The 8,615-nt window shown below is 34.2% G+C and overlaps 1 long non-coding RNA gene across 1 annotated transcript; it reads right to left on the minus strand.

The window, feature by feature from the left end:
- Positions 1-979: 979 nt before the first annotated feature.
- On the minus strand, positions 980-4,616 carry LOC112514979. The gene is made up of 3 exons (XR_003069453.1): positions 4,441-4,616; positions 3,692-3,814; positions 980-1,340 (listed from the first exon to the last, which is right to left on the minus strand). It is a non-coding gene; the product is annotated as an uncharacterized LOC112514979 (long non-coding RNA).
- Positions 4,617-8,615: the final 3,999 nt, after the last annotated feature.

Here is an 8,615-nt window from a genome sequence, read left to right on the forward strand (position 1 = left end):
TAAGAAATTTTAAACTGAATGCATTATGAGTTGTTTTTAAAACTGTGTAACTTGCATTATGAGTTGTTTTTAAGATTTTTAAGACTTTAAGACATTGTTTGTAATTGGTTCGATTATGTTTGAGACATTTAACCTTACATCTTTAAAAAAATTGTAATTTACTTTTAATTGTGAAAATTAGCGTATTGTTACTTTTTTTCAGATCGGTTTCGGGTTTGGGTTCGGTTATAACCAACGGTGAAAAGGAGGATTTTTACCCTTAACGGGTTCCCCAACGGGGATCGGGGAAACTGCGGGGACCCGATGGGGATCCCTGATAAGATCCCTGACGGGGATCAGGGCAGTTACGGGGATGGTTTTAGCTATCGGTTTCGGGGACGAGGATACCAATACCCGGCCCGAACCCAGCCCGTTGCCATTCCTATTTGTCAATGAAGTCTTTGTTTTATTTTACATGTACATACACATCATTGGTCGATAAAATAAGTGATGAATATCAAAATCATACATACAATCCCTAATGAGTTTTCCATTATTATCACAATCCAATAAAGCATATTTTCTATCAACCATAATGACAGAGACCAAGTATTTGATGATCTCATTTTTCCTTCAAATCCAAAAGATGCTCAGCTGAGACAATTTGCATTTAGAAAGTTTTATCAAACCCACCATATTTGACCACAACTGTAGAATTTGTAGTTCATGGGGTTTTAGATTAAGCTCATTATCTGAATCCTTTAATGGATGTTTATGGTTTATGGCCGTTTTCTTTGTGTTTTGTATCATGTCCATTGATCGATTAATGTTTGTGTTCTGTATTGAATCTTTTTTACATGGTCTGATGATCCATTGGTTTACATGGGTTGCTGATGGAATTTGCAGATCCTAATGGTAAAACACAATCACACACACACACACAGACACACATATATATACTTACATATAGGTACTTCAACTTGGTTTCTTGAAAGCTAAATTAAATCGACACTAATTTCGACTAGTGCAATTGGTCTTTGATGCATTAATACAGGACCAATGTATTACAATGGAGTTTACCATCTGTTCTATAAATACAATCCATATGGTCCATTTTGGGGTAACATTTCATAGGTCATTCCATATCCTATGATCTTATCAATTGGGTTCATCCAGATATTGCTCTCACCCTAACGAGACATACGATATCAACGGATGCTGGTCTGGTTCCACCACGATCGTAGAATCCAGCAAGACTTTGAACAACCCAAAAGGCTAATGCACTCCACATGATTTCACATTATTAAATACTTTTCTATGGGCCTCCGTAGGTCGAATTTATTGCAGTACTCTACTTCCATCTGCATCACACACAAAGACATTTTGCATTAAACATTCTCAAAAGTGATCTTATGCTTTAATCTTTATAAAATACTTTTGCACCAAGAATATTCATAGTAAATAGTTGCAAGAAGTAATTTCTTAATAACATTTTAGTTATACAGGTTAAAGAACTCTATATCAGGTAAGAGTTGCAACACATGTTAATGTTGAAGTTTGGTTTGTTGCCACCGGCAAATCTAATTATATATCCACCACTTTAGATGAGGTGCCTAATTATGGAACCCACCCCTGGAATTGAATGCTTAAAATAAACCCTGCTTTGTCAGAGGCCTGCTTAGATACAACTTCTAAGTGAAATAGATCATCTTACCTTGATACTTTGTTGTAAAAAAATGATGTTTTAATTAGAGACAGACCAAGCTGCCTCAATCAAATTCTGAAAGAAAAAAAAACAGCTAAACAAGGATTTGGTCATGGTTGCATGGGGCATAGGAGTCTACAATCATGAAAGAAAAGAGGGTTACAATTGTTTGCCATAATAAGAGTCAGGTTTTTGCATGTACATAGCTCACAGTACATGGGAGTTAGAGGCCTAAATTTTCCAAATGAGGATCAAAACACCAAATATAAGAAGTGCTTTGAGATTCCAATCTATTTTCCCAAAAATTATATGGCAACAGATTTATATGTGTAATTAACAGACACATGGTAGCCAACCTCAAAGTTACCAAAATTCCCTACAACACAATGACTTAGTAGTGACCATATTACTGCAATGAGAACATTTCTCAAAGAGATCTCCTAAATGTATTTAACTTCAGACAACCTAAACAAAATAATGGTGAGGTACAAAAGATTGAACCATTACAGGTTCACATAGGTGGAAGGGGAATATAGCCTTACCTTCTCCAAGCCAAGTGAAACGTCATTTCCTAATTAGAATTTTTAGCCCAAGTACCAATCAGGCAACCTACTATAGTCCGAAGGGTAACTACTAAGACTACACTTTCAAGWGATTACAATTTTTACATGACTGAAGCTGCTTAGTAAGTCTGCCCTACATGCATAATGCATTCAAGAGAGAAATCCCAGAAACAGCTAAAGAAAAAATCCTCTCTGTTTTTGGGTGTGTTTTTTACTGCCATCAAGCATCTGCAGGTTTAACAGTGTGTGTGTTTTTGGTGCTCAACCACCAATTAGTTTGCTATAAAAATAAGTACTTAAATCAACAGAATGAACAAGAATGAACTTATCAATATATACCAAAGCATTATTGATTAACTATTTTTGGTGCTTCTTTTTTCAAATAGTAAAAGAGAGAAAGGAGGAATCTGAATGGTTATGTATCAAGATATATATGGATTCATTTATTTTCATTTATTTGATTTCTAAGGATTTTGGGCCTTCCAAAAAGATTGGTTTGTTATATATATAAAATATAACCCATCTCACATCAATTTCATTCTTGTATAGGCAATATGTGGCATGAAAAGAAGCATGTCAAAACCTATATTTTCTTATTATATTGGTATGTTTCCAATAAGATCCATAGAAATTGAAAGCCTTACCCTTGGAACTCTTCCTCCTATATTCAGGGTATGTTCATCAGTCTACTGATTAATGTTCCAAATGCTTCCCATAAGTCTTTCAATAGGCACTTTGCTTAATTATTGTAGGTTGTTCTTCTTGTACTTTGGCAGGTGTAAAAGTACATATATTGAATGCAGACCATCTTATATTTGAGTTTGTTGCTAAATGGGCTGGAAATCCCAACATAACTCTGGTTTTGAACATATTATTTCTACCCATCAAAATTYAGGTTAGAAGAGTTTGGTTCTTATGTCATAAAGTACATGAGAATTTTTTTAGTGGTTGGTAATCTAGCATGCTTGCTTTATGGTATAGATAAAAGCAGAAACACCCACACTGGTCAAACAAGCATGCATGATTTCTTGAAGATTTCAAGTGCTTTTAATAACGTCAAAGAACAAAAGCATAATATCTCACATAAATTAACAGACTACAAGTCATGTTAAGTCAAGATCAGAAACACCCAATAAAGGTCAAAAAGCAAGCATGATTTCTTTCAAAGACAGACAGAAACACAAGAAACACAAGTATCATCTCACACAGACAAACAGAAACCATGATAATGAATGATCTTTCAAAGATTTCAAGTGCATCTTAGAAAAAAAAACACATAAATCATCTCACACAAAATTAAAGATATATAGAAGCCATGCTGAAACAAGATCGGAAACACCCACAAAGGTCAAACAAAAGAATAATCTCACACAAAAACATTCACAAACACAGAATCAAGCCATATTGAACGAATATATAAAATCCAAGAGATTGTAAATGGTACCTATCTTTTGGGTTTGAATGATAGCAGATCACCGGTGAGAGAGTAACAAGCAGGTAATATCATCAAGAGGGTTTTACAAAGAGATACCAACAGAGCTCCACTGGCAGTATGCCCACCTCCATCCTACACAAAAATTAAAAAAAAATCACCTTCTCTATCTAATTTTTCATTTATTCTCCAAACTCTTCCCTCTCACTTTTTTCCTACTACAGTTGTGGGTTTTGATAAAAAAGAAAAGGGGAGGGGGATAGAATGCCAAGGAACTCAGTGAGAAACCYTTTATTAAACCACCATGAAAGAGATCAAAATACTTGAGAGAGATTGARAGAAAKAGAGCAGAAAACCAACTGATCATCACACATATAACATGAAGACTCTCTTTTTACATTCCATATATGATATACCTTAAACTATCAAATTATTAACTAGATCATTAACCAGCCACAMTGCTATTCTACATTCTTSCAATTTAATTTCATCATATATGCGTTATTAACCAGCCAYATTACATTATAAAGATCATTAACCAGCCACATTACATGAAACCCTAATATTTTTGAATAAATGAAACCTGATATTTTCACATAAATGAAACCTGATATTTTCACATAAATGAAACCTGATATGTTCTCATAAATGAAACCCTAATATTTTCGCATAAATGAAACCTGATATTTTCGCATAAATGAAACCCTAATATTTTCGCATAAATGAAACCTGATATTTTCGCATAAATGGTAAAAACAAACCTGGAGATGGATTGAACGGTAAAGAAGACTATGGAAGAGAGGTCTGATTTCGAAGAAGACGATGGAACCTTGCTTTAATATATTGATGATTCGAGTGTCTTGGGGAGTGAGGAATTGCCTGAATCGTYGTATTGGGAGCGACGAAGCATCTGAATCGTCGTCTTGGGGGAGGGGAGTGACCTAATCGGCGTCTTGGGGGAGGGAAGCGACCTAATCGGCGTCTTGGAAAGGGGAGCGATCCTTTGGGGGTGGGGAGCGAGTAATCTACTGCAGTAAAGGATAAAAGATAAGGGTATTATGGTCATTTACAATTTTAAGACTTTAAGACTTTTGGTAAATCTACTTAATAAGGTAGTATAGATTAGATGGGTCGGGTTAATTAGATTAAAGACATTTGAATATGTCATTATTCGACCATAATCTCCACGAGTAGAAGAATAGGATTGTACATCGGTTGGGTTGTTAAAGATTCATGTCAATTGCAAGTGAAACTGTAATACAGTTACGAAAAGAGTTGATTTYGGGTTGGTCTTATGGTCTGATGTAAATATTAATAAGGGRTTTAACGGTCTTACTAAATCCACGGAATATAAGGGTATTTGGTTCATTGGGTTCGGTTGGGTTCAAAATACTCTAACCTGATACATACGGCTTGAAGAWTTTACAAATCGATTAGGAATCAKATGGCTTCGAGTTGGTTAGCTGATTTGGTCGGGTTTTTGTGCACCCCTAACAAAGACAAACTTCGGATTTTTATTAATGGATGCACAAAATATTATAATATAGTTTTTTTTATGAATGCACAATTTTATTTAAAAAAAGATAAACAAGTATTAATATAGCAAAAAAAAAATCAAGCAGCTGCACTTTTAAACCATAAGTGAAGAGATTGAAAGGAAGTGAATTAAACCGTAGACATAAGAGGCTTAAAAAGTTGTCAGAGGCTTTTAGCGACATGGGAAGCGATTTAAGTCTCTAAAGGGAGATAACAGGAAGAGCATAGTCAGTTTATATATTCTTTGATATTGTTTCCAGATCTTTGCTTTTCCTGTTAGAGAATGAGTTGTTAGCTTTACTGAATGCGCTGAACATCTACCATTCTAAAAAGTAGCAGTTCAGATTCTCAAGCAACTTAAGTCGCTTGGCAACCAGCTTCACACCCTATTTTGTGTTTTTAAGCTATTTGCGACTTCTGATGCAACCAAACTTGCATGGGAGGTCCCTTAATGCCTTAGATGGTTTTTGATACAACTTTTCTTCATCCTAACTCAACCACGACCCTTGATTTAAATGCCACAAACATTCCATAATGGCTGGACACCAATGGCTTGATAAAATAAATCTACACTCTTAAACGATTAACTTCAAAAACACGAGTGTTACACGTAAACAAAGGCATAACTCATAACTCATAACATCCCTTCGAGGCATTCCTCAAACACCTTCTCTGTAGCTAATTCGAAAGAAATCAACACACAACTAAAGAGGAATCAACACATAATAGTGATAACGGAAAACAAAAATAAGTTACTTGGATTGGAAGAACAGTGAATCAGTAGTGAATTCTGTGATGGAAGTGAATCAACACACAAAAGTGAATTTTGCRATGGAAGAAGAGTGAACTAACACATAGTAGTGAATTCTGCGATGGAAGGATAGTGAATCAACACACAAAGTCTCAATCAACACATAGAAGTGAAGAGCGAAAATAAAGTTACTTGGCTTAGAATCAGTAGAGGAACGATGGATGGCGAGTGAATCGGTAGTAAACCTTATCTAACCAGATACATATCAGCAATCAGTGTTTGAATCTTCATTTTCAGAAATSRACGAGAGTCAAAATCATCACTTTGGGATGAAAGTGTATGCAATGAGAGTGTTCTGTGAATATAATCTTCCGAGAGGATTATCAGTATAGGATTGTTAAGTTGTACATGAAGCATAATTTGTTTCTAATTAAGAGATTTTAAGTTCTTATGTATGAAAACATCAGTACTTGATGTTTAGGACTTCTTTTAAAGACTTTAATGAATATGTTTTATAAGATGGTATAGATAAGGGCATTCTTTAAAAATTTAACCATCTGCACCTTTAAGTCCCTTTTTTGAGCGTTATCTATGCACCCGTACCTCCTTAATGTTCCGCCTCTGGTTGTGTTAACACCTTTTAAATCTATTTAATGTATTATAAATATAAAAATTAGAATTTGATGTTAATATTTATGAATATGAAATTCATATGAAGTTTAAGTAGCATAGGGTTCAAATAGCATGACCTTATCTAGAGGTGGCCATTTGTCTATCAGACTGGACCAATCTATAACTTTAAATAGACTGGAACAGATCATACAATAATCTAAGTTTGGTATTTACATTGTTAGATCTGATCCAATCTATTACTACAACAAAATCGGGTTTATAAGATACTCCCAATTTCTACGCGTCTTAATAGACCTCTTTATAAGACTTAGTTTATATGACCAAAATGATAAAGCGTCATATATAAAGTCGTTATAATAAGTTCATATGACATTTTTTGACGTCGTAATAAATTTTTTAGGACACTTTTAATATAAAACGTCTCATTAGCAACTTTATGACACTCTTTGAAAAATTGTCCTATAAAAATAAATGTCCTATAAAAAATTGAGTTTATAAGACACAAGTTGCTAATGCAATACTTTGTATTAAAAATGTCCTAAAAAACTTGTTAAGACATCTAAAAGCGTCATATAAACCTATTACAACACCTTTAGATATGACGCTTTATATTTTGGTCATATAAATTAAGTCTTATAAAACAGTCTATTGGGACGCTTAGAGATTGAAGGCGTCCTATAAATCAAAATTTGTTGTAGTGTATAATTTTTGAACTATATTGACTGGTCTTTATGTGCAACTCTAACCCCATCCAAACAAATACAAGGTATATAACGAACGTTTAGATGGTGTTTGGTTCACAGAAATTTGAGATTTAAAAAAATTGAAATGAAATTTATAGAAAACAACTTTTTTTCAAGTTGAATTAAAATTAAAAGACATTAAAATTGAAAACAATGCTTTTTGGTCTTTTAATTTATATCTATACTATATTATAAAGCATTTGACTAAAACTCTTAAACTCTTAAAACTCTTAAACTCTTAAAAACTCTTAAACCCGTTCATCCCTATCCGATTTTATCCCATATCTGAATTCGTGTAACTAACTGCAAATAAATACAATCAAATACAGGATAAACATCTCATTTTAAATATAAAAAANAGATTCGGGAAGAAGGGAAAGCTCAGTCCGAGGTATGTTGGGCCATTCAAAATTTGTAAACGAATTGGGCCGGTAGCATATCAGTTAGAGCTACCAGAAGAACTGAACCGGATCCATAACACTTTTCATGTTTCGAATCTGCGGAAATGTTTGGTTAATCCGAATTTAGCTGTACYGTTGCCAGAAATTCAGTTAGACAGCAAATTGAACTTTATGGAAACACCAGAAGTTGTGGTAGACAGAAAGATCAGGGTGTTGAGAAACAAAGAGATAAGTCTGGTTAAAGTACAGTGGAAGTTTCACAAAGGACCGGAAGCGACTTGGGAATTAGAGTCAAATATGATCAGAGTACCCGTGGCTTTTTGACTAAAGGAATTCCGGGACAGAATTCTTTTGAGGGGAGGATAATGTGATAACCAGATCTTGGTTATTACCCAAGGTATTTAATACGTGATTATTTGATTTAATAATTACGTGACAGCATGATAATTGATACATGCCGGTTTGAAAATTTGTGAATTAATTGGTTATATATATATATATATGTGTGTGTTTATTGGATGATGGATATGTATATATATATATATATATATATGTGTGTGTGTGAATGTGTGCATATGAATGCATGTGTTTGGTTTGAGGTGGCAAGAAAAAGGGGGGGTGGGGGAAGAGAGGCGGTAGCCGACCTTCCCCATTTTGCTAAGTATAAAAGGGGTTACTCCCCCTTATCTTTGGTTTTCCTGCCAATTTGAGAGAATTTGAGAGGATTAGAGTGTGTTGTCCGATTTATCAAGAGAGGAAGATTTCAAGCTGTTTTCAAGAGTTGGATTTCAAAAGGGTGATTGCAAGCATTTTGTGTTCAAAAGCTTTAAAAGGTGAGTGGTTTCTAAATCTTTTGCATATGAATTTATTAC

Source organism: Cynara cardunculus (assembly GCF_001531365.2).
Source record: "Cynara cardunculus var. scolymus isolate 2C chromosome LG 6, CcrdV1, whole genome shotgun sequence".
Classification (NCBI taxonomy): Eukaryota; Viridiplantae; Streptophyta; class Magnoliopsida; order Asterales; family Asteraceae; genus Cynara; species Cynara cardunculus.